The sequence below is a fragment of the Phycodurus eques genome, chromosome 7 (assembly GCF_024500275.1).
Source record: "Phycodurus eques isolate BA_2022a chromosome 7, UOR_Pequ_1.1, whole genome shotgun sequence".
Lineage (NCBI taxonomy): Eukaryota > Metazoa > Chordata > Actinopteri > Syngnathiformes > Syngnathidae > Phycodurus > Phycodurus eques.
Genome location: NC_084531.1, coordinates 10,119,710 through 10,146,654, shown reverse-complemented (window position 1 = coordinate 10,146,654; position 26,945 = coordinate 10,119,710). Strand labels below are relative to the sequence as shown.

General features: G+C 39.8%; 1 protein-coding gene across 1 annotated transcript in view; it reads left to right on the top strand.

Moving 5' to 3' along the window:
• Window positions 1–26,945, top strand: part of grik4 (glutamate receptor, ionotropic, kainate 4) — a 395,044-nt gene that overhangs the window by 148,995 nt on the left and 219,104 nt on the right. The gene's annotated exons all lie outside the window — the stretch shown is intronic.

The following is a 26,945-nucleotide window of genomic DNA, read 5'->3' as shown; positions in this document are numbered from 1 at the left end:
AACGTTCTGAAAATATTGTGAATGTAAGTAATGTTGCAATATCTGTTTTAATGTGAAATACAATTGATGAATGTGCCAGTCGTAGGATGTTTGTTGTGTATTGAGATTAGATTACAGAGGTGGAAGTAAGTCACATACAGTATATGCAAGCCACAAGCAAGTATAAAATCGTAACCTTCAAGTCTCAAGCCAGTCCCAAGTCACTGTGGGGAAAAAATATCAAGAAAGTGAAGTCTTGTCGCCACTAAATTTCAAGCTAGTCTTGTCAAGTAATTACTTGGTTTTTGCAAGTTGCAAGTAAAGTAATACAATTATGCCCCAACATCTATTGGAGTGGTAATAAAATGTTTTTTTTCACAAATCATAACACTAAAACAAGTATTCACACCGAGTTAAAGGACCAACAACTGAGGTTTTGATTGATTAAATTTATTGCACTGAATTGTTTTAAACTCAATTTAACTCAACTTAATATCTGAACTGCAACGAATACTCGAGTACGTGGAATACAAAACATGCTTGAGCAATGTTCTCTGCCTCGGGAACTGTTTATTTAACTCATTCACTGCCAGCCGTCCCAGTTTAGTTGCATTTGATACAGTATCTGTAATTATGCCTGCACGCATTTAAGAGGGTGGGCGGGGGGGTGTATTGTGACATAAGCAGAAGGAAAGGTCAGTCTGGGATTATGGCACTGTTGGCATGAGGTGTAGCTGACAGCAGTTCGTAAATTTGTGATGTTCTTTTGTTGCCGTGATTTCAGTAAAGCGACTGAAAGTGCATTGGCGACTCCCTCCTTGACCACTTTTGAAGGCATTACAATCTTCTTTTCGGCTTGTCCCGTCACACAGTGCTTAACAAGCACCCTAAGTATGTTAGGTCACGTTATAGTCGCAGACACTGTAGTTGTATATTATGGCCAGTGTACTTACACTGTCATATCATATCTGCAAGTGGATACAATTTGAGTCAAGTACTGTAGGTGTGAAAACAAATTATTGCGAGTGGCAAAGTTTGTGAAAATGTTTCTTAAGGTAATGTTTGTTCTCTATTGTGGTGTCTTTTCATCGTTTTAGTTTAATTAGTCTAGTTTAAGATAATGAACGCACAGCCACAAACCTACTGTATTGTTATCTCACATCCAAAAATGCTTGCTGCTCAAGTGGAGTTGCAGAACAGGCACCCAAGTGGTGTTCTGTTATTGGACTTCTGTGCTCGTCATGGATTGTCCAGAACGAACACCATGTTCAGACATAAGGGTGTCCACATGTGCACTTGGCACCAGGACACTTTAAGCCGCAGTTCAATGATCGACATTGTGGTGGGGTCATCGGACTTGCGGCCGCATGTCTTGGACACTGGTGAAGAAGTGCAGAGCTGTCAAATCATCACCACCTGGTGGTGAATTGGCTCCGATGGTGGGGGAAGATGCCGGTCTGAGCTGGCAGACCCAAACATATTGTGAGGGTTTATTGGGAACATCTGGCAGAGTCCCCTGTCAGAAAGAGCTTCAACTCCCACCTCCGACAGAACTGCGTCCATGTCCCGGAACCATGTTCCGTGCCAACCTGAGCTGTGGCCGTAAGGTTGTCGTGCCTATCGTGACGCCAATCCCTGAACCCGTTGGTGGACAACAGCGGTAAGGATGCCGTCAAGCTGAAGAAGGAGTACTATCGGACCTTTTTGGTCTTTGGGACTCTGGAGGCAGCTTATGGGTACCAGCAGCTTTGGTGGTCACTGAGGCAAAAACCCGGGCGTGGGAGGAGTTTGGTGATGCCATGGAGAACGACATCCGGGGGTTCGAGGTAATTCTTGTCCACCATCCGGTGTCACAGGTGGGGGAAGCAGTGCACTGTCAACACTGTGTATAGTGGGGATGGTGCGCTGGTATGGCTACATGTTTTATTTACACGTACAGGTATTTTTGCTTTCAAGGTTAAATTAAACGAAGGTTCATGTCCTGAATTTTGAACAATGTCGTCCTAACATTCAATTTACAGGTACTTACTTTTATCAGTCTATTATTCAATTTACAGAAAGCAAAGTTTGTAACATTTGATTACCGTAATTTCTCGTGTATAATGCGCACCCATGTATAATACGCACCCCTAAATTTGACCTCAAAATTCTGAAAAACGCTTCTACCTATGTATAATGCATTATTACAATACATGATTATGCTTCTACCCATATGATCAAAAAATTGTTTTATCTGTATTTTTTTTCCCAAAGAATTATTCTGATGTTAAGCACTTTATTTGAACATGTAATCCTTTTTTTTTTTTTTTTTTTTTAATGCTCTTATTTTGAAATTTACAGCCCTACTTTTATTTCGTAAATGAGAAAATGCACAGTTGTGCTCATATGTTTGATTACCCAGGCAGAATTTGTAAGATGTGTACAATTCTTTAAAGAAAACATGAAGGACCCAGCGAAACACATTTAATTTTATTTTAATGGGATTCAAATTAAATGGTCAAGCATTTCAGAAAAAGCATTATCATTAAACAAAACATAACCATAAAGAAATTAATGATGGTGGTTGTTCAGACATCAGTCTTATTTAAAAAACAAAAAAAACAAAACTATATTTCACAAATTCTACGAATTTATGAGCACAACTGTACATATAGATGCAGTCATATGTACCCCTGTAATATTGAAATGAAATTTTAGGCTACACTTTTTTTATATAACTGCTAGGTGGGGGTGGCATTTTGGAATGAAAGTGTACAGTTTTTTCATAACCACTAGATGGTGGCATATATTTATAAAATTTAAAAGTTTTTTTTTTTCCGATTTGCCCCTATACCTACGTATAATGCACCCTATTGACTTTTGCCAATTTGTTTTTTTTGGGGGGGGGGAAATGCAAATTATACACTAGAAATTACGGTAATAACCTGTTAACAACTTGACATAAAACCACGACCTGAACAAGAGAAATGGATGCCATTTTCGGATTAAACGATACAAAATTGTAAATTAGTTGAAAAAACAGAAAACTTACAACACAAAACATTTTTGTAACCAAGTGTTATGCATACTGGAGGTTTGCGTGGATGAAGGTAGATCACCCCACATCTGACATCATGTTCTACTTCATTTGAGCAGGAAACTTTGACTCTGCTGTATGTAGTGCAATCCAGACACGATTAACTCATTCACTACCATGGACATTTATATTTGTAAACTGGAATAAAACCGTTCACTGCCATCAAGTATGTTTTTCAACATGTAGGGATGGAGAAGGGTCTGACTTAGCTTGTCTGTGAATATAAAATTTGTAATTCACTACAATGACAAACAGATCCCTGGAGATGGCGATGTTGCCTCGCTTTGGATTTAAGATCAGTACAGCTTTTTGAGAAGAAGCTAAAGATTAAGGTGTTAATTATGGCGTTTCCCGTCGATTATGAGGGAAATAAATGCCAGCACGTTGGAAGTCGGACCAGTTCAGGCACCTCACACTCGAGCATAGTATACATATGTATGTTATAAATAGAGTATGTGTCACGATAGGTAGTGTGTGTCGCGATTCTGAGAAAAGATGATGCACTCCATTGAGTGAATGATGAAAGGCCTGTAAAAAAGCGATGAGTCGGTGTCACTCATGGCAAATTTTATACTGTAGTTGTATATATCTGTAATTATGTGTGTGATATTGTGTTATTTGGCTGTCAAAAGGCTTGTTGTTTTATAATTTGAGGTGTCAGAAAAGCAAAATGTTTTCGCGTCAAAGTCACTGTTCTGCTTGACTCGTTTCTTTTCATGAAAAGCTTGTTTTTGCCACTTTTTCCACACAGATGGCATGGGTTCGATTCCTGGTCAGTGCACTAGCTCACAATTGAGTTCTGATTGTTGAAAATGAACGAAACACCCCAAAACAGGAGATTAATAAAATGATACCATTCGGTGAGCTGGATCAATGCTTGCAGCTTTCGTATTATGTAAAATATAAAACTACAGGTACATGTTCCACAGAAATGTTTCTTTCTTTTTTTTATTGATTTATTTATTTTATCTCATAAAAAATGCTAGTGGCGCGTCAAGGTCAGAGCACCACACACAGAATAGTCATAAAATATATATGACAGTGGTGTCTGGTTATTATCTTCCGCCCTTCAGAATGCCCTCCTTTGTGGCAAATGGCTTCTAATGTGTGCTGTTGCCCCTCAAAAATGCAAAATTGCTCTCTTCCCTTTCCATTTAATTCTCCTTATTTCTCTAAGGTTTGTTTTGCTTGTCTTACCAAAATAGCTACTGTCCAGAAACCTTGACAAAAACAAAACCACAGCAGTGATTAAACAGTGTTAATCCTGTTTCTCTGACAAAGTATGGCTACCATAGATCACACATCCTTGTGAAATGAATCACTGGAAATTGTTGTAGCATTACCAAAGGCTTAGCTGAGGAGCAGTGCATCCACGCGCCAAGATTATGCCTCTTGAATTTGTTGCTGCAGACCTTTACATCCCTCATTAATCAGGAAAATTAATCCTCCTATTGGTTCAATTAAGAGAGAGATTGCTACATCTCGTATATCATTGAATTTGTATTTGGGAATACTATAAATGGGAAGTTATTTCAAGCAAGATTTCAGATATTGTCGAATAAACTAAACAGCTCAATTTGTAGACAGAATAAATTGGAATGGATATATTAAGCAAAGACAATGGGTGTTGCACTGAGGAATCTGTCAACCTGTTTGAGAATCGGAGGCTCTTGTTCTGAATGTTTCCTTGACCAAAATCTAAGCATTCATTGACTTTTTGGATTCTGCTCCTTTCCCTGTATTCATGGGTTTTATGAGCATGGAAATGGAAGACAGATCAATTACGTTGGCAGTAAGTGGGCCCAGTATTTCAAAACATTTAATCTCGATCAGATTGGTCCGGATTGGATTAAATCTCAAAATTAGTTATTTAAACCATGATATGTGATCCTGACCCTAACAAAATATGGATATGGGTTTGATAATTCAGTCCTACCCAGAATCCTGTTCAAATGGGGTTCTAGTTTTTCCCCCAGACTTTTATTCAAGCTACTGTACTTTGAATTGCTTTTATAGCAAATTCACCATTACATTTTGTCGAAAAGAAGTGACTCCTGATGAAGTCAAATGACGTCTGGCCACTTGGTGTTGCAAGTATTTACAGTATATCCAATTCTGTGGAGCCCTGGTCTTGCTGAATAGCTGCAAAGTCTGGCCATTTACCAATGACCTTAGACAAATACTTGACTCCTCTGGTACCAAGTCCCTAAAATCTTTTGGTACAGATTGCACGACTGTGGCAAACATTTGAATGTGGAAAACAATCGTTCAAGCAGACCAAAATGTATCATTGGCAAATGTCAACTTAGACACTACAAGCAATTTTTCCAGAAAATGATGCAATTTGTATTTCATGGGTGGTCTCTATCCAATGGGTGCCCACAGAACACCTGGGTTGACAGATGTTCCGATGACTGTTGGTGCTCCAGGCGATCACTTGGAAGAATCCCCTGGTATTTAGCAACATGGCCGATGCGGCAATGGGCAAAAGCAGTTCGGCACTTGACAGATTACTTTCATAGGAAGGGAAAATGTAAGAAAACAGGGTTTTGGTCTCCCATACTAATCTCCTGGGAAAATCTACAAGATTTTTTGTGTACGATGTCATGTTAATGGATTCTTTCAACCCGTAAACCCACATCGTCCTTCATCAAGTCAATTGATTTGACTCTTTCATTGACCCAACTGCTGCTCTGCGTTATCACTTCAGTTCAAACTGACTACCATTGAACACAATATCGGAATATTTTCATCATCCATCCATCCATCCATCCATTTTCTGAGCCGCTTATCCTCACAAGGGTCGCGGGAGTGCTGGAGCCTATCCCAGCTATCATCGGGCAGGAGTCGGGGTACACCCTGAACTGGTTGCCAGCCAATCGCATATTTTCATCATGTTTATATCATTGTTCAAATAAGGACTCAGGTGACCAGAGCCTCACTGCCATGTGCTATTTGACTGACTGCAGCAGACAAGCTGCCAGTATGTAAAACCCAAGGGAATGAGATGCTGTATCAACAAACTGATGACGATATGACCAGACAATGCACTGCTTAGTATGATTTAAAAAAGGAGTCATGATGGCTATTTATCGCTTGTCCCCTATTTAAGATGTTTGGTACACAAAGCTAAAAGAAAACATTCATACATAATTATAAGGTTAGTATGATGTCCAGTCTTCTGTCTGGTTGAGTGCGGTTATTTCCATCAGCACACTAAAATGTTACTCTATGTAAGACTTGATGAAGTTCCTCAGCTGACTAATTACTAACCTAAAGTGTCATTAGTTATGGGTTTCTCCCTTTAGCTTCTGTGACTGCATGATCCCAACCAGGACATGTAGCCATTGTGTAAACAAAGACTTTAAACAAGCAGTCTGTGTTTATCTGGACAAATATACAGTATCTCACAATAAGCCTTCACAAATACTCATGTCTTTTGTTGAGTCATAACATAAAGTCAAAAAGAGGAAGAATTGTAAAAAGGAAGTAGAAAACCTCCTAAGCTCATCCCCACAATGGCACACTGTCTACCCCCTACACTATTTTATTTTTTTGAGAATTTTGGATTGTTCAGCAGCGTTTTTACCGTGACACGGATAATACTTTTGGTGATCTAGCTGTTACCGAGATTCTTTATTCATTTTACACATCAGCTAAAAAATAATAATAATAGCAGTGTCATTGACTCAAATCGCCTTCAATACTAATCAAGCGTTTTTTCCAGTGTGGATTTAAAACAAAAAAATGAATCTGATATCTGCCAAAATGACTGCACTGTACATGAACAGAACGGATATACCTTGTCAATGCCAGTCTGACAACATAGCAATAATTACATTACAACATGCTGGCAATTTTTTGACTTGAGTTCGTTATCACATTTCTGTGGGGCCAATTATACATTACTCGTGCACTCACTGTAGTTGTCTCGCCACGCTGCACTATTTGCATATCTGTTGTTGACCAATACTGGCCACTCATGCCAGAGTAGCATCTGCTCCATTTGCACACTGATTGAGGAGTATCTGCAACATTTGCACAATCAACATTGTCCCAGATGATCGCACTACTCGTCACTTTAAACCGCATACACTCCTTGAAGTCTCGGCGCCCTTTGCACAATGGTCATTGCACTGGACTATTGCAATATTAGTCATTCGAACTGCTAGAGGACTCTGCATTTTTTTGCACAATTGTCAAAAAAAAAAAAAATTTACCGGCATTACCAGATAACTAGCAACCCTTTACTGCTCAGTGACTGTTTTTTTTTTTTTTTTTTTTTTTTTTTTTTGTCAATGTCTTTATGTCTCAAAAGTGTTCTCTGTCAATTGACTGTCTGTTGTCGTACTAGAGTGGCTCCAACTACCGGAGACAAATTCCTTGTGTGTTTTTTGGACATACTTGGCAAATAAAGATGATTTTGATTCTGATAAACCGATAAAGTACGCTTACACGCATGGGCCCACCCAAAAACAGGATACATTACAGGTACATGTATACACCATACAATTGGAAAAACAATTGCTGACTGTAATAGTTATTGTTAATTCCATGTTATAGCTGCACATTGTCCCTGACTTTCTTTCATAGACAGTCTAAAATATTTTTTTTATAGCCAGGAGATAAGAATTGGATCTTATAACCTCGTTAATTCCAGCCCGAGTGTGTTTAGTGCCTTATGCAGCAACAATTAAATATAAAAATGTACATTGCATTTTGTTACATTTGGTTTAAATATATTTTTTCCATATTGAATCCTGAAAAAGTACTTGTATATGCATTCCTTAAATTCCTGAATAAGTTGTATGGCTCTTGGACCAATACTGTGGTGCTGCTAAAGCTTTATTTGCAGCCTCAAACACTAACCTCCATTATCCTGCACCCTGCAGGTATAAACAATTTCTCTTGCAGACTGTGCAAAGTCACAGAGGTAAACTAAATCTGTGATCGCTTTCCAGCCTGGTCACGATGATTGATGATTGGAATGGCTGTTTAATATGATGGCTGCACACCAAAGAAACCTCTAAGAACTCTGCATGGACACATAGTCATGCCTTCTTTCCATCCTTCATTAAGCTGAGTGATTGGTGGTGACCTAAGCAGGTTCAGTTTATTGCTCCAAATATAATCAAATCAAATTGGAGGTAACTTTCATGCAGTTGAAGCTGCTGTAGATGACCTCATTTTGTTAGAAATTTAGGGTTCCCTCTCAGACCAAGGTCAGGTCCGATGTAGATTAGCTGCATTGCTTATTTAATAGGTCAACAATGTCTGTAAAAGTGAGCATGCTAGTGTCTAGCATGAAACAGACATGGAAACTGATCTACTAACTGGGCATCTGCCAACACAGAAATGCAGCACATTTTGTGCGTTCTGGGCGGAATATAAACAAATAGATTCATTTAGCAAGTGCAATGTGATTTATAAAACCGGAGACATATTTTGATGGCTGATTTTGCATCTTTAAATACCATGTCTGAAAGGCATGTGCAAACCAGCCTGCAAAGTGGAGACCAGTGTTGCACTGGTAAAATGAGAAGCTACTGACAGACTTTTTGTTTGTTTTAACTCACAAGCAGAAGCAAAAATCAGTGCAACATATCATTTACTTCACAATGCAATTTTGGAGCTTCTGAATTATCTGAAGGCTGACTTGGAGCAAGTCACAAGAAGGGGTCATGCGATATCACCTGACAAAACATTCTGTATTTCCGTGTGTCGGAGTCATTTAAGTGCATAATGACAACTGCTGCTGACCTCTCTTAAGCAGTTTTCCAGGTCTGATGTCTGATGATAATACTTTTAAAAAAATTTTTTTTATAGAACTTTACTAGCTATCCAAAGATTCAAATAAATTGTTTACAATACAACTAAAATAATAAAAGCCTTTGTTTATTCATAAAGCCTAGGTAAATGCAGATAATGCTGTTCCAGAAACAAATAGCGAGAATTGCAAATTCACTTTCTGCTCTGTGTCAAGGTCTAAGTGATTTGTGAACATATCAAAATCATGATCCTCATATTTAAAAAATTGGCAGCTCTTGTTTGGTTCTGAAGGTGGAGATGTGATTTGACTTCTGCTCAGTGCAGGGGCGGATCTATTCTTGTGGGATACAGGGCTGCGGGTCTCCCCATAATGCTAAAAAAAACCTTAACTATTTGCCTTATCACTGTTAACAGAAAGCTATGATGTGGCAGTTTTTCAAAATAACTATATATGTGATTCATATATTGTTGCTTGATGGATTGGTTTTAGAATGTTTAAACAGTCTAAGTTGCAGTATTTCAAAGTAGCACATCCGCCTTGCAGTTCAGAATTTGTGGATTCATACTTGGGCTCCGGTCTCCCCTGTGTGGACTTTGCATGTTCTCTCTGTGCTTGCATGCGTTTTTTCCGGGTACTCCGGTTTCCTCACACATTTCAAAATCATGCATGTTAAATTAATTCAAGACTCTAAATTGTGCTTGAGTATAAATGTGAATGTTTTTTTGTCTGTATGTGCCCTGTGATTGTCTGGCGACCAGTCCAGGTTTGTAACCCCCCGCTTGCCCAAAGTCAGATGGAATGTTGAGATGTAGAGCACACCCGCTATCCTAATGAGGATAAGCGGAAGAGAAAATGGAGGGAATTTCGAAGTGGCCCTTGCATCTTTGGATTTTTCTATATGCAGCCCTCGAAGAAAAAAAAGTGACTTCACGCTCTTGACGAGTACTCTAGTTGAGGCTGAATAAATACTGAGTTTTATCAATCAATGCTAATGAAGACGTAATGCTAATTACAGGACACACCTTAGTTTGACCGGTCCCGATGGTCAACCTTTTTTGTAGGGTTACTGTAAACTTGTCCAAGCCAACTTCATTTGTTTTTGATTCTCTTTAGCCACAATTTAAAAGCAATTTTAAATTTTCATTCTGTAATTATTTTATTACTTCTGTCACTTTAAAATTGTTTCGGAGACCACTGTGTGTTCTTTAATGGAAGGTCAACAATTTTTGCTATTGTGTTCTTTTCACTCATTCGTGTCATTACAGTTTCAGCAGCAGCAGCGGAGACAGACTAATTAGTTGCAGTCCATGTGCCAAAATGAGCAGCTTTTAGTTAATTACATGAGATACTTGACCCACATCAGTTTCATGGTTTAAACCTATTGAATTAATTCATCTGCAATACACTTTCTCTTGATCCCATAAGCAGCAATGACCATCACCCTTCATTTATTTTTAATGCAAGAGTTGCCAAACAGATATTAATGGAGTGTCTTTAAAAATCAGTCATGAAGGGATGACTGCTTTTTTGGCCCAATTAACATCAAATTCCAAATCTGAACAAACGTACATGTTGCGGAAGCCTTGAATTCTTCAATAATAATATAATAATAGCAATCTCATTTTAGGGTGTCTATATAGTTCATAATCTCAGGCCAAAATTCAGTTTTCTATTAAAGATGAGCAGTGGTTCAAGCCAGCTGTAATAACATGGAGTGGACTCGAGCGCCCTGTCGCCATCTTATATTATTGGTGTATATAAGGTGTCTGGCCTAAGAGCACAGTGTCCTTAATAGCGCAGCAAAGGAAACAACCCAATCACCTATAGATATAACTGTAATTGTAGCATCAAATGAGGTCAGACTTGTACCTCATTAGAGCACTGAGGGGTCTGAGTCTTCTCAGGACAGGAAGTTGGAAGCAGAATAAAAGAACCTGATAGATAATGACCGTCTGTGTACATGTTCATTTTATTTTATTTTTTATTGAACTTAACACAGATACTATAAAACCAGAGCTTCACATAATAATAATAATAATAATAATATTATAATATTAAGCCTAGGGGCTTCGGGCAGGGCAGGCATGGCCGCGATAGAGCCCCTCGTTGTCACCGGTGAGTGCGTGCAGATCACTGAGAGAAAACGGAAAAGCAAGGGTGAACAAAAAGTCGACTGTGACAGTACAATTCGGCTGTGACAGCCAGATGCAAAAAGTCGACTGTGACAGTACAATTCGACTGTGACAGCCAGATGCGGACTGCGTCTTTGCTCTGGTGTGGCTGCTTTAGAGTGCCTCGTTGTCACGGCATGGAAAAGTCCTGCGCTGAACCGGTGCAATATATTCCAGCCACCGGAGTGAATATATTTTCATTGCTCTGTAGTGTAGTTAGGTGTAGGCATAAGAATGATGCTAGGTGAAGTTGCATTCATTTTTCCATGTCGTAGAAGTGGTATTTGATTGACAGTTGATGGAGTGGGGCTTGGTTTCACCGCATTCAGCGTACATGCCCACACTGTTTGACAGTGGAGAGAACAAATCAATTTTTGATTTTTCACGATTTTGAAGCCTCATATTATATATACATATATACATATACATATATATATGTACAATTCGGCTTCAACATTTGCATCTGCAGTAGGCTTTACACGATCAGGATTTTTGGGGCCGATCACTGATCAGCGAGTTTAAAAAACTGATCACCGATCCGATCACAAGATGGAGGAATGTGTCTATTTAAATGACCTGTTCATTGACTGTATGTACTTGTGTACTTAATTGCTCCAAAAAATATATTTACAATAAATAATGTATCTTTGTTCCTCTATTTCAGTGAGGCATAGTGACAGACAGAGGAAATGAATGGTCTTCTATTAGATGGCAGGAAGTAAATACAGTAATTAATGTGTCCACTCTGTGACATTTTTGTTTGTTGGTGTTCCGTGAGATTTTTCAATTGTAAAATATGTTCCTTGGCTCCATAAAGGTTGGAAATCACTGCTCTAGTCAGATCGTATATTCTAATCAGTCAGGTCAAACCAACATTACAAGATGACAGAAAGAAAAGGTGCTAACTTACTGTAAATTAAATTACTTCACCCACACCGAAACTTTAGAGCATGATTCGACAGAACGGCGGCATGTTTACGTACAACAGTGCGTGTTAGCAGTAGCTTGCTAGGCTACATAACATTTTATTGCCTGCTTGTGAGCCGTATCGTATTAACAGTACAGTACTACGTCAAAAGACATGCGACAAGGCTACAAATAAAATAGCTTTTGGATACCAATATACTGTGCACGCGGCGACGCGGAGTCAATGTCTTCATTGATCGGATCGGCGAATTATGACATTAAAGCCGATCAGCCGATCAGCATAAAATGCTAAATATCGGCCGATACCGATCAGCCCGATAAAATCGGCGTAAAGTCTAATCTGCAGTAATCCATTAATAGTTTATTTTATAGACAGTCAACAGTAACAGTAAAATAAGCATCTATTTGGTACTGTATATTTAATTATAAAACAGTGTACCTGGCAGGAGTGCATCTAGTGGACTTACTTTACAGTACAGGCCATGTCTATAAATCATAGTGACATTTATTTCTCCAGGAGCAATTTGGTTAACGACCTGGACTCTTTGACATTAAGCATTTTCAGGAAAAGCCAGTGTGTGTTTGATGGAATGATATTAGTAAACAACTTTCATAATACAAAGCCAAATCAAAATGTCAACTATTGTGTAGCATGGAATGTTGTTATTCTCATTACTTATTTTCAGGGCTTGATAAATAAAACAGTGGCAGTTCTTGGCAACATCCCAACTGAGTTTACAGTATTTTCAGTATTACGGACCTGGCCTGAAGGTCGGTCCCAGGGCTCATTTAAAGGTCAGGTCAAAAATGACAGTCACTTAAGATTGTATTCTGGCTACAGTGTAAACCAGGAAAAGTTCATTTTCAAGATTTCCTCATGAAAAAAGTTTGTATTACGGTACTTTTAACCAGTAATGTGAAAGACATCTTGCATACGTGTTTCATCTCATCAGCCAGCAATTGAAATGCTCTTCACAGGCAGTTATGTTCCATTCATGTGCAGAAAAGAATGACTAATGAAGGTAATACACACATAAATCGCTGCCCTTGCTGCTTAACCAATGCAGCCGTGAAAGCAGAGTGACAAGCTGTTTCAATTTAGTGGGACATTGATTTTGAAATGAAGTTTGTTTCCCTCCAGTGCTTTCAGCCAAGTGAGAGGGGTGGTAGGCTGAATCTGCAGATTAAATAATTTTTAGGCTGGTCTGCTTGTTATTGGTATGTTTCTGCTTCTCTATACCTCTCCTTGGCATTCCAAAGTCTGAAGAATGAATGAGACAAGATCATCTCATTGACCATACTCTCAGCGCACACAGGAGCACTCCATAAAACACACAGGTTGGAGTCAAACAGCAGTTTGACTTGTGTGCTCATCTCAATAGCACACCAAGTGTACCAGTGGAGGACAATGGTGGTCGAGGTGTACACTTGAGTGGTGATGGATCAGATGAGCGGGTGTTTCTGCATCAATTCATCTTTGATTCAAGCTTGCCCTTTTCTCTCTTCCTTTTCACATTCATCTTCTGCTTCATGAAATAACACTGATTTCTGCTTCCACTCAGGCCACTTGTGAGGTTACCCAGCCAATCCATACGGCCCACTCTATTTTCAGAGCATTGCACCAATCAGACACAATTGTTGGCCTGGCTGGAAAAGTTGCATTTACGAGAGGCGGTTGCCAGCCAATCGCAGGGCAGATATATACAAAAAACAACAACAACATTCACACTCCCATTCACACCTACGGGCAATTTAGAGTCCTTAATTAACCTACCATGCATGTTTTTGGGATGTGGGAGGAAACCGGAGTACCCGGAGAAAACCCACACAGGCACGGGGAGAACATGCAAACTTCACATAGGCAAGTCCGGATTTGAAACCGGGTCCTCAGAACTGTAAGGCAGATGTGCTAAACAGTCGTCCACCGTACCACCCATTTACAACCCCAATTCCAATGAAGTTGAGACGTTGTGTTAAACATAAATAAAAAAAGAATATTTGTATATATGATTTGCAAATCATATTCCACCTATATTTAATTGAACACACTACAAAGACAAGGTATTTAATGTTCAAACTGTTAAACATTATTGTTTTAAAAAATAATCATGAACTTAGAATTTTATGGCAGCAACACGTTCTGAAAAAGCTGGGACAGGGTCATGTTTACCACTTACCTTTTCTTTTATCAACATTCAATAAACGTTTGGGAACTGAGGACACTAATTGTTGAAGCTTTGTAGGTGGAATTCTTTCCCATTCTTGCTTGATGTACAGCTTCAGCTGTTCAACTGTCCGGGGTCTCCGTTGTTGTATTTTACGCTTCATAATGCGCCACACATTTTCAATGGGAGACGGGTCTGGACTGCAGGCAGGCCAGTCTCGTACCCGCACTCTTTTACTACGAAGCCACGCTGTTGTAACACATGCAGAATGTGGTTTGGCAATGTCTTGCTGAATTAAGCAGGGGCGTTCATGAAAAAGACATTGGTTGGATGGCAGCATATGTTTCTCCAAAACGTGTATGTACCTTTCAGCATTAATGGTGCCTTCACAGATGTGAAAGTTACCCATGCTATTGGCACTAACACAGCCCCATACAATCACAGATGCTGGCTTTTGAACTTTGCGTCCATAACAGTCCGGATGGTTCTTTTCCTCTTTGCCCCGGAGGACACGACGTCCACAATTTGAAATGTGGACTCGTCGGACCATCTTAGATGAGCTCGGGCCCAGAGAAGCTGGCGGCGTTTCTTGGTGTTGTTGATAAATGGCTTTTGCTTTGCATAGTAGAGTTTTAAGTTGCACTTACGGATCTAGCGCCGAACTGTATTTACTGACATTGGTTTTCTGAAGTGTTCCTGAGCCCATGTCATGGCATTCATTGTTGGTTTTCGGCCTTGCCGCTTACATGTAGTGATTTCTCCAGATTCTCTGAACCTTTTGATGATGATATGGACTGTAGATGATGAAATCCCTGAATTCCTTTCAATTGTACGTTGAGGACCATTGTCCTTAAACTGTTCGACGATTTTCTCACGCACTTGTTTACAAAGAAGTGAACCTCGCCCCATCTTTGCTTGTGAATGACTGAGCAATTCAGGGAAGCTCCTTTTATACCCAATCATGGCACCCACCTGTTTCCAATTAGCCTGTTCACCTGTGGGATTTTCCAAACAGGTGTTTGAGGAGCATTCCTCAACTTTCTCAGTCTTTTTTGCCACCTGTCCAAGCTTTTTTGGAACGTGTTGCAACCATAAAATTCTAAGTTCATGATTATTTGTTAAAAACAATAAAGTTGATCAGTTTGAAAATTAAATATCTTGTCTTTATAGTGTATTCAATTAAATATAGGTTGAACATGATTTGCAAATCCTTGTATGCTGTTTTTATTTGTTTAATACAATGTCTCAACTTCATTGGAATTGGGGTTGTACTTATGGAGGAATAAAATAGAATTAAAATAGAATTTAATAGTACCGCAATGGGAAATACCCATCCATGAAATTGATAAGGCGAATATGATGAGATTTAAGTTGTCAATGAGAGTAAATTATTATTATTATTTTTAAATAGTCTCTATGGTAGTAACAAGAGTTGCTATATTGGCAACACTGGCTAGTGTCTTGACCGTTTATGATGTGAGATTATTTTTTTCTATATGCTGCTTTTAAAAAGGTTATCTCATAACAAATGAATCTAGTGTCAAGTTTTGTCATGAGGTATTCCCCTTAGACTTCAACTTATTCTGACTCTGCTTGATCGCATCTTGTAGATTGTGGTGAAAGAATAGTCTGGACAAAATATATGGATTGGAGGGCAGAGCAGGCTTGTGCTGCTACAATAGCTATCGATTAACAATTTGTTACCGCTTGAGGTCCCGCCCGACTGCTCGTGGTGAGAGCTGACAAAGGCAGGCAAAATAGGAGGATGCTGTTGATAACTAGATCTCATCTGGTTTCTTGAAATGGTCTCCCTCACGCTACCACTCTTAGGTATGAAAGGCCACAGGGAAAGGATTTTGGCACCCTAAGGACAAATTTGGCAAGATCTGTGCCACAGCAGTCTATGATTGTTATTTCTTTGTAGTTTTTTCAGCCACAAGAAGCAATGTATATTTAAAGACAAACAGGCACTGGCATTTTCAAATGGAAAATAACATAACAAATAACTTATTCCATACGAGTTCATAAACAGTGTCTGCTGAACCGTTAACAGTCATGAAAAATAACAATTAAAATTTGCACATAATCCTTACATTGTTCTTTAAAAGTAAAAAAAAAAAAATGCCCCAAATACAGGCTTGTTTATTTATTTATGTTAATACAAAGGATTTCCGCATAACCGGGATCGGAATAGGTGGAATCATCAATAATCATTTGGTTGACTATGCAGCCCATGTGCTTGGATAGCTATTTGTAACATGCTCACATTTTGTTACAGAGGAACTAAAACTAAGATGTAAAATCATTCCAAAATTTTTAAATATGCATAACTTCTTTATCAGATCCTATTTACGTACATCTATGAAGTATTTAATGCTTTAAACATCGCATTTGCCTTTGTGTACTCGCTTTTTGGGGCCAACATTTTTAGGTCTTTTTATTCTTGCGAGAGTGCGAATTTGACGTGTGTTTGCCAATTCCTGCCTGCTTTATTTACGAATAAAACAGTAAATACAGCAACGACAAGCTACAAATTTGTTTTCATTACATGTTCAAAAGCTACTGTACATAATAAACCATGATCATAAACGTCTACATGTACTTACTGAGTTGCGAGTTGATATACAACACTTTTACTCTTAGCTATGCTTCCTCTGATGACCGTGACATGTTTTGCGTCTCAGCCATGGTGTACACAGAAGCAAATGAGTCAATCCATCGCTCTCTGCCATGTCAGCTGACAGAATTCAGTGTCGTCCTGTATTAGCACTCAACTTGCTACTTTAGCTTCGATCTGCAGCCCCTTACATTGATGATTTATTCTGTTTAATTCTGTTTCCACAAACACAATATTAATCAGAGCTTTTACTACTGGCACTTATAGTTTATTCTTCCTTTAAAAAGGTTTCAGTTGAGATTTTGAGAATTTTTACAGCGAATAATAAGCGTGAAGGGCTCACTAATAATCTAGTGGTACACATAGCTGGGGATTGATTTCCTTTCATTAAACTTTGGTGTGAATGAGAGTGTGAGTGGCTTTACTGAAGACCAATCCCATCCAATCCCAAAGGTAGTAGCCCACTTTTCCCTGCAACCCTAAACAGGACAAGCAGTTTTGAAAATAAAAATGAAAGGATAGAGAAGTTGATAAACAACTGTTTCGATATTTCTTGGTTCATATTGATCTATATGTGCTTTGTGATTGACTGGTAGTCAGATTGACAGCCTGCCTTTCGCCAGCAATCACCAGGGATGGGCTCGAGTTTCACTGTGTCTGTCGGGGAACAGCAAAAACAGTAGAAAAAGGATGGCTGGATGACACAACAGCATCCCTCAACTTTCAGTCAAGCAGACTTCATATTTGGTGGTCATAATGTGTTTACTACTAATAGCGTCACAGGCCAGTACATTCCGAATCGGCTCGTTCCAGGGAATTGAACAGCGACAGATGTTTGCCATATGCAAACGCTTCAAAGTACCCTTTTCCTCAGCCGACTTGATTGGTTCCTCTCAAGTCTCGACATTTCAAACACTCTGGTTTCTCTTAGGCTATGCTCACACTGCAGGTACATCCCGGTTTTTATTTATTTATTTTTTGCCCAATGTGACATGTCAATGTGAACAGTACAGTTTTTATTTTTTTCATATCCGACCCAGGCCTCTTTCATAAGTGGATATAAATCGAATGTGTATTCGACACGAGTGAGTCAGTGGCCAAAAGAAGATGTTTTAGAACTGAGAAATATGTTTTAAAAAATGTTGGCTTCAGTTGCACAAAATCCTTGAAATCGCAACAAATGCATCATGCGAGGGGCCGCATTTACTTCTGTAAACACGCCACCTCGCAGTTGTGTGCACACGCAATGTGACCTCCGGTTTTGTGTACATGTGTGTGACGTCACGGACGTGTTCTGTGCACAGTAGAACCTGCATTTGTTTTTGTAATGTGAGCAACTGCATAAAAAGATCGGCTTTAACAAAAAAAAATCCCAATTGGGCATCATGCCCTGCAGTGTGAATTTAGCCAAAGGACGCCAATGTGAATCCAAACACTATACGTCGCACGTACATATTCATATTGTGTGCAGCCTCTTACACCTCCTTGAACTTTAGTCACACACAACTTTTATTGCCATCAACACTTTGCTTTATGCAACTTCGGAGACTCCCAGCTCAACGTTACATGAATAAAGGCAAATATGCGACTCTTATTACTGTGTGACGTGTAGTTGGATCAGAATGTCAGATGTAATAATTAATGTGCAAATGTGTTTGATGTCTGATTGGCAGTTTTGATATACGAGTTGTGTCGGTGTGACAGGGTAGTCAAGCAGCTGTCAGACCATCCTGTCCTGTCAGACGGTGAGCCTCTTCATCCTGCCACATTGAGAAAAAGCAGACAACCTCACCACTTGATTGCCAAGTCAGACCTCTGATTGTACTGTCTGCCAGGGGTTCTTATTCTTGTTGAAAATGTAATAGTCGTGTCAATGTTTCAATTACTCTCTCAATCTAATTACATTTGATTACATTTTGATGACCTTTCTTAATTTTAAATGAATGCATCAACAGGACTCTTAGAGGTTTCCTCTCAAAAAGTGGATTAAAACCATAGATAATTATTTTGGAATTAACCACATTTATGTTGAGGAAATGTAAATACATCATAAAAATGTTTATTTCATTATATGAGTACAGTATGTTGAAAACCACTGTACCATACCATGTTGCCCTAATGACAAATGTAAACAATTGAGAGAATATTGCTTCATATGACAACCCAGATAAGGGAATGTTCCATCAAAAAGTCCAAAATTATAAAGATTAAACTGTTCAAAAGTCAATTTTCTTTTGTGTTCAAAAGTGTACTTATGAACATTGAACCTTGATAGAACAAACTAATAGGAGCAAAGGGTCATTCGATATAGCCGACTGTCCGTTACATTGAGGCATTTTGTTTTGAGACCATATGCACCCATATTACTGTACAGTCCAAAAAAAAAAATTGGTGACCTGAAACGTCCAGTACAGTACAAAGTTATTTTGAATAAATATAAAAAAGCTATGTGCCCTGCGATCGGCTGGCGACCGGTTCAGGACGTACCCCGCCTCCTCCCTGAAGATAGCTGCGATAGGCTCCAGCAGCCCGCGACTCTAGTGAGGATAGGCAGTAAAGAAAATGGATGGATGGATATAAAAAAAAGCTTGAGAATGTTTGAAAGTTTTACATTTTATCCAACCTCACCAAGCTGGTGTGCTTGGTCATGGTGACATTGTTGATGTACAGTACTCATCATAGGTGAGTCGCTTTCATGAGCTGCAAAGAATTTGTGTGCTTCCTCTTTCCAAATCCATTGCCAAAGGCGAACGGCTTGCCCCCCCCCAAAAAAACTGTTACTTTACCAAAAAAATAGCATGTTCCAGACTCTGAAGACTTTTTGTACTCCTCAGAGTTAACGCCGCAGCCATGCCACCCTCTTTCTGCTCTATGTACAAAAGACAATAGATATAACCATCGTCACATGGCTGCCACGTCAATGCCCCACATTCAACATGGCCGCCACGTAGGCACAGGAGGATCTAGTATTATTGTATATCATAGCGCCTGTAAACAACAGTGGCCAATTCTGGAACTCTAAGACTTTGTCAACGTCATTTTATGTGACAAATATAAACTATTTTTGGACAGATTGTTCAGTCCTGATGGTCCGTTTTATCCAATATCTGTTATATCGGGGTCCACTGTATATAATTCTTAAAAATTACAGTAGGAGGGAAAGCTTTCCAATAATGTAATGTCGAAAACCTACCTTGTTAGATGGACTGTTGCAAGAGTTTTATTAGATCTGACTGTCTGCGAGTCCGTGAACGTCTTGTTATATATATATATATATTTTTTTTTATATTTTAGGGTAGACTTGCATATTTTGCAAGTGACCGTGATACCGTTCTGGTTTTAAGTAAAATATGTCCACACCCTTGAGGCACCGCTGTTCGTTTGTTTGCGCCAACCGACCACCATTTTAGTTTAGTTTACTATTGTTTAATCATTTTCTATGATTAAACAATAGCTCCATTCATCACACAGATTCCACACCGAGTGGACTCGACTGCCACCGGACGTATATTGTCCTGACAAACTGGCGACTCAAGAAGGAGATATATGATCATGCTGCTCACACTCTAGTGATTCTCATTAGAACTGCATGGCTTCTCTGCAGAACGTACAATTGGCACGCTGGATCACTCTTTGTTACTGAGAAAAGGATCTTCACAGAGTGATAATATGAACCAAATGATGAGATAATGATTTATTGCCACACTAAAACTATTCCAAACTCTCCGATCACGGCATCAAATCACAAACGGTTGCCGACTGACTGAAATGAGAGAGGTGTTTATTCAGAGGGGAGCCTTTGATTTGTTTTGTCACAATGCTACAGGTATATTACAATTTGTCACATGAAAGTGGACTTTAAAACAAAACAAAAAGAAGATGTATAATGGAGGAATGCAGAAAAAAACATGGATTGACACGTCACACTGTACTGGAATACCAATCGTTCTTAAAGATGCCCTCTTCACTTAGTTTTATCTCCAATACTGTTTACAACATACAGTAACTCTCCACAGTTTAATTCATCTGAGAGACTGTTTACAAGGTTCAGTATGTGGTGCTGTTTTGTTTAGCAATGGCTTTCAAATGGGCTCAGCAATGTTCATTTGTGAACAATAGTGTCTGTAAACAGAAATAATTAATTACGACCCGTTTTTTTGGTTTGTTTCCTAATTGGAAATATATAAATTTGAGACAGATGTTTATGTTCAAATATACTTAAACATGATGTACTCAGTCACGAATTGGGACAGGGTGTCCATTTCAGGACATGTATTTTATCAGATGTGCTATTCTTCATGACAGAGGCTTCAAGCTGTTTATTGACACTCCCAGTTGAAGTTTACTGTCAAATCATAAACATAAAAAAACAAAACATAAAACAAAGAAATTTACACTTGTGTATAAAAAGAACCACATAGCTTAGCCTTTCAGTCCACTAGCTTAATGCTAATGTTAAATACCATCTACAGTATGTTGCAGTGCTATAACCCTTTAAGGAATGTATTGAACACAAACAGCGCAGCAACACATGTACAAAGACAATATAACTGTACTCATATATATATTCTTTATCCTCTGTCGAGAACGATGAATCTAGGTTACGTATTGATGAACTGAGATGTTTTGAGACATCTCAATGAACAGTACCTCTGGCTGTCTCACTTATACTGCCCCCAGGTGGCCAAGACGGGCATGCCAGAAAAAGCTACACAATCAATTGATGCAGTGTGACAAAAACAGTTCCATTTTATTTAATTATATATATTTTATAAAGTAAAATATTATGGAGTGCTACCTATCCTCATTAAAATACACATTACAAATCTTTTTGTTGTTTTTTTGGGGGGGACGGTTCGAACGTGAATTTCCATTCATTTCAAGGGGAAAGGATGATTTGAGGTACGAGTGTTTTGAGGCATGAGCATGGCCACGGTACGAATTAAACACGTATCTCAAGGCACCACTGTATTGGCTAATTAGGAGGAAAGAGAGCTATTTATTAATATTTCATATTTAAATTTGTATGGTTATGTTAGGGCGGTATAGTGACTGAGTGGTTAGCACATCTGCGTCACAGCTCTGGGGACCCGGGTTCAAATCCGGCCTTGCCTGTGTGGAGTTTGCATTTTCTCCCCGTGCCTCCGTGAGTTTTCTACGGGTACTCCGGTTTCCTTTCACATCCCAAAAGTATGCATGGTAGATTCATTGCAGGGTTAGGTTAATTGTGCTCTGCGATTGGCTGCCGACCAGTTCAGGGTGTACCCCGCCACCCGTGGTATATAATACATGATATGATACACATACATATAGGCATTGCTTCACACAAAGTCTTAGTCTCTCGTGATTTTTTTCTCTCTCTCTCTCGACTCACAGCACTTCTGCTTCGATGGTGCTTGTGTCAAAATAAAAGTATGAGTTTCAAAATCCTCTCCTTGAGCTGTCACCTTATCGTGGTGGAGAGGTTTGTGTGTCCCAATGATCCAAGGAGCTAAGTTGTCTGGGGCTTTATGACATGACAAACCGGTAGTCGGTGAGGGACTAGACAAGACCCCTATGATGCAAAAAATTATTGTATCGTGTTTTCCCTTGCCCGGACGTGGGTCACCGGGGCCCCCCTCTGGAGCCAGGCCTGGAAGTGGGGCTCGAAGGTGAACACCTGGTGGCCGGGCACAGCCCGAAAGGGTAACGTGGGTTCTCCTTCCCATGGGCCCACCACCTGTGGGAGGGCCCACAGGGGTCGCGTGCATTGTGAGTTGGGCGGTGACCGAAGGCAGGGACCTTGGCGATCCGATCCCCCGCTACAGAAGCTGGCTCTAGGGACTTCCTCTCTGGAAGGGAAGGAGCCCGAGCTGGCTTGCGAAGTCGAGAAGTTCCGACTAGATATCGTCGGACTCGCCAACTCTCACTGGAGTGGTTTGCAGCTGAGTGTGAAGCAGTTGGGATGAAAATCAGCACCTCCAAATGTGAGACCATGGTCCTCAGTCAGAAAAGGGTGGAGTGCCCTCTGCGGGTCAGGGATGAGATCCTGCCCCAAGTGGAGGAGTTCAAATATCTTGGGGTCTTGTTCACGAGTGAGGGAAGAATGGAACGGGAGATTGACAGGTGGATCGGTGCAGCGTCTGCAGTGATGCGGACTTTGTATCGGTCCGTTTTGGTGAAGAAGGAGCTAAGCCTCGGGATCCCCTCGGAAGAGCTGGAGGAAGTGGCTGAGGAGAGGGAAGTATGGGCTTCCCTGCTGAGGCTGCTGCCCCCGCGGCCCGACATTGGATAAGCGGAGGAAAATGGATTGATCGATGGATGGAGTTTCAAAATAAAAGTCTAAAGTAAAACTTGCCTGAGTGGCAGAACAATGCCCGTGGGCCGGATTGGACCCACTGACAGGCCGGTTCTGGCCCGCAGACTGTCGGTTTGACACCCCTGCTTTAGATGCTCCCTGTGGTAAAGTCTATGAACATTTCTTTTAGATTGTGATTGGCCGTGGTTTGTCTTTAAATAAACTTCGATCAAATTCCAAAGTGTACAAACCTTTGGGTCTGATTTAAGGATATTTGAAACATGTTCAGCAGTGGTCCTACAAGGCTGGAATCTTCAAAGATTAATGGCCACATTGGTTGACAAAAAAAGTGTACTTTAACCTCTGGTTTCTGACACTGTCCTGCTGGTCCAAACCCATTTGTCCTCCTGTTGTAGGAGTGACATAGTGAATGTTTGTTCCTGTTTTGACTTCGTGCCGGCACAAAAACAGTCTGCCATCTTCACGGGTTTCACACTATCCTCTGTGCATTTCCCAGATCACACTGACTTTTTGTTGTTGTCCTGTCTGATTAGCAGTACTGTATCACGCTGTCACTGGCACCTCACTGACCTTTCATAGCTTCTTTGAAATGACTTAGTTTGTTATGGACCAGGAACACTGAAATTGGAAAAACATCTCTGAATCTATGTTTAGACGAAACTGGTGCTCCTTCAGTACCTTGCTAAAGTGTTAGGCTGAATAAGATCTCTGAGACTCGGCTGATGGTGCAGCTACTCTTCTTCAGTCAAGTTTGCAGTCGAACCTTTAACACTAGAACTCTCAGATAGCAGCCATTTGGCTGTACCTTTTTTTTATTGACCTAATAACCTTAATCACCTGTGAATGGTCGCCTTTCCTCTGTAAATGTAGCAATTACGGGACAGGTACTGGAAGTGCGTGTGAGACGCCCGCATCCGCTGCACCCATGTTTGTAGTAACAGTTAATTAAAATATTCAAAGCGTTTATTACCATGACAAGGCATGGTAAAAAGAGCAGGGAGTGTTTTATCAGCCTTTTTAATATCCATCCATTTTCTTTTACCACCTATCCTCACTAGGGTCGCGGGCTGCTGGAGCCTATCCCAGATATCGTCGGGCGGGAGGTGTGGTACACCCTGAACCTGTCGCCAGCCAATCGCAGGGCACATAGAAACAAACACCCATTTGCACTCACATTCACACCTACGGGCAATTTAGAGTCTTCAATCAACCGACCATGCATGTTTTTGGGATATGGAAGGAAACCTGAGTACCCGGAGAAAACCCACTCAGGCACGGGGAGAACATGCAAACTCCACACAGGCGGGGCCCGGATTTGAACCCCAGTCCTTGGAACTGTGAGGCAGATGTGCTAACCTGTCGGTCACCGTGCCGGCTGCCTTTTTAACATGACCAACTTATTTTTACATATGGTGAATAATGTCCAAATCAAATGCATCTTAAAACATGGTGTCTACAGTTAATGAAGGTTTTATGATGTGGCAGATGGACCTGGATTAACTGATTCATTCAGTGTCCATTATTTTTTTATGGGAAACTGTTCCAGGACACATCCAGTGTCCTGGAACAGATTTAGTTCAACCATCGAGTCTTCACTGTATTGCATGACTTATTATATAGTATTGTTGTAATATATATTAATTAAAACACACACACACTCATGCATATATGGGTTATGCTTGCACTACTCAAAAAGTGATTGCTGGCGTTATTGCTTTGATTCATCCTTGTTGAGTGTATGTCTTGTAATTCATAATGCATTGCCATACTGCATTATTGAGCGTACAGTGTAATCAACATGTATGAATCAAATTGAATGTCACAAAACCAGTTCTGTAATATAGTACATTGTATTGTCTGTGTCTCATAACTGAGTATGAAATTAAATATCTCTGAGGTTTGTGTCTAGTTTAATGTGGAAAAACATTCGGAACATCTCTAAAATGAATCACGTATTTGGATTCAGTTTTATATTTTCTTGTTAAGGAGATGGACATGCGGTTGTGAGGAAGTATTTTTGATAAAAATTAGGCATTAGTTATACTAATACGGCAGCCAAATTACAGGCAATCATTTCCATCATTGTGATGCATAAGAAAAATAAATAAAAATACAGATATTGATTACTTAACACCTTATATTGAAATTGGAATTATGCTCAGTATGACCTTCATAAGCTTTCTTATGCACAGGAGCCTTTAATGGTTATGTTAAAAAAACACACACAAACAGCCATTTATTTGCTACAGCCATTGCTTCACATATCAAAATTCATTTCTACAGTGTTATAGTGAGTGTAAATAAAACCCCTTTTTATTGTTGCTGACATAAATGAGATGATAAGGGACTCAATGTCCTTGGCTTCCAAATGTGCCTCATTAGCTTTACATCTGACAACCAGCTTCTTTTGCATCGTTCAGCTTTGCAACCGCTGTTTGAGCTGTTTCAACCTCCCAACGTTTTTCTTAAAAACCTTTGTCCTAAAATTAACTGCCTTGAAAATACAGCAGAATATTTTGATCGGTTAACAAAAACTGGGGCGGCTCAACAAAGCATGGAGCAATCTATATTTCAGGAGTCATTCATTTTTATGTGACAGACACATTTGACAGGCTGTCATAGTTTTTAACCTTGAGAAAGACACATCAGCCTCAATAGTGAAGAGTACATTTGATTGTTCTACCTCGACAGGAGAGCGGAAGGGATTTGGACACGGAGAAGGGTGGGAATGGTTTGATACCTAACCCCAGTCATAAATCCTGGTGCCTTAGAATACAAGTGTTTTGTTAAGACACGGGCCGTCATCCGGCCGATTTTTTTGCTTTGACTTGCAAGCCAAAACTAGAGATACAAGTGTTGAATGGTGGTAAGAACTCAACTCACTTCACAACAAGCAGCAGTTTGGCAGATAGTGAACAATTCTTCAAAAAGAGGGTTCAAGCTGTTTATTACCACTCCCAGTTGAAGTTTGTCAAATAAATTACACAACCACATAACAGCTTAATGCTAACACATAATGGGAAATGGGATCGACGGGCTAATGAATAGCATCGGTGTAGCTTTAATATAACCCTTTAAGCGGATAACTGGATATTTGAACACAAAGGATGGTGCAACACATGTTGACAGATAATAAAAGAACACACAAAGGCATATAGTCTTTATTCCCTGCGAAGAACGACTAATATTACTGCAGCTTTCTGAGGAGCTGAGACCCATACTGCAATGTCAGTGGCCAACACAAGAATATTGACGATCACCTCAAAATGAAGGAGGAGGAGGAATGAATGCATTTTAGAGCATAGAGGTTGAAAGTGAAAACCCCCTAAAATACCTAAGGCCACTATATGAAATTATAGCTACTTTCATACCTTCATAATTTCACACTGACGAACTGAGTCATGCTCCATGTACAATATAGCTTTATGTCTGTTTTATACTGCCCCCAGGTGGCCACATTACAAACATTTTTGTTGGGTCTTTGGGATGCTGGAACAGATTAAATGCATTTCCAGTCATTTCAATGGGGAAAGATGATTTGAGTTAATAGAGTGGTCACAGAATTAATTAATCTTGTCTCTCAAGGCACCACTAAATCTGTGCCCCATTGTCCGACTGCTAGTTCAGTGGAAAATACTGGAAGATTGATGATCCTATGTTTGGAGGCATTTTACTCACAACACAGTAGTATTGAGGTTGAAACTGAAAAATAAATAATCCTTCAGGTCATTGGTTTACGCTGTATGAAATTTTAGCTTTAATACAGCTTTGTGCAGACAGATAAATCGATTAAAATAAAATTAACCGTCCTGGTGCAGATCTCAGGTGGAGCTGGCAGCCGTTTCACACTCTCACTAATAGCTTCCCAGTATGCAACAAGACAAACGCATTCGGGAAAGGTTTGCACTACACAGCAGTTTAGAATTGAGCTTAACAGATGCT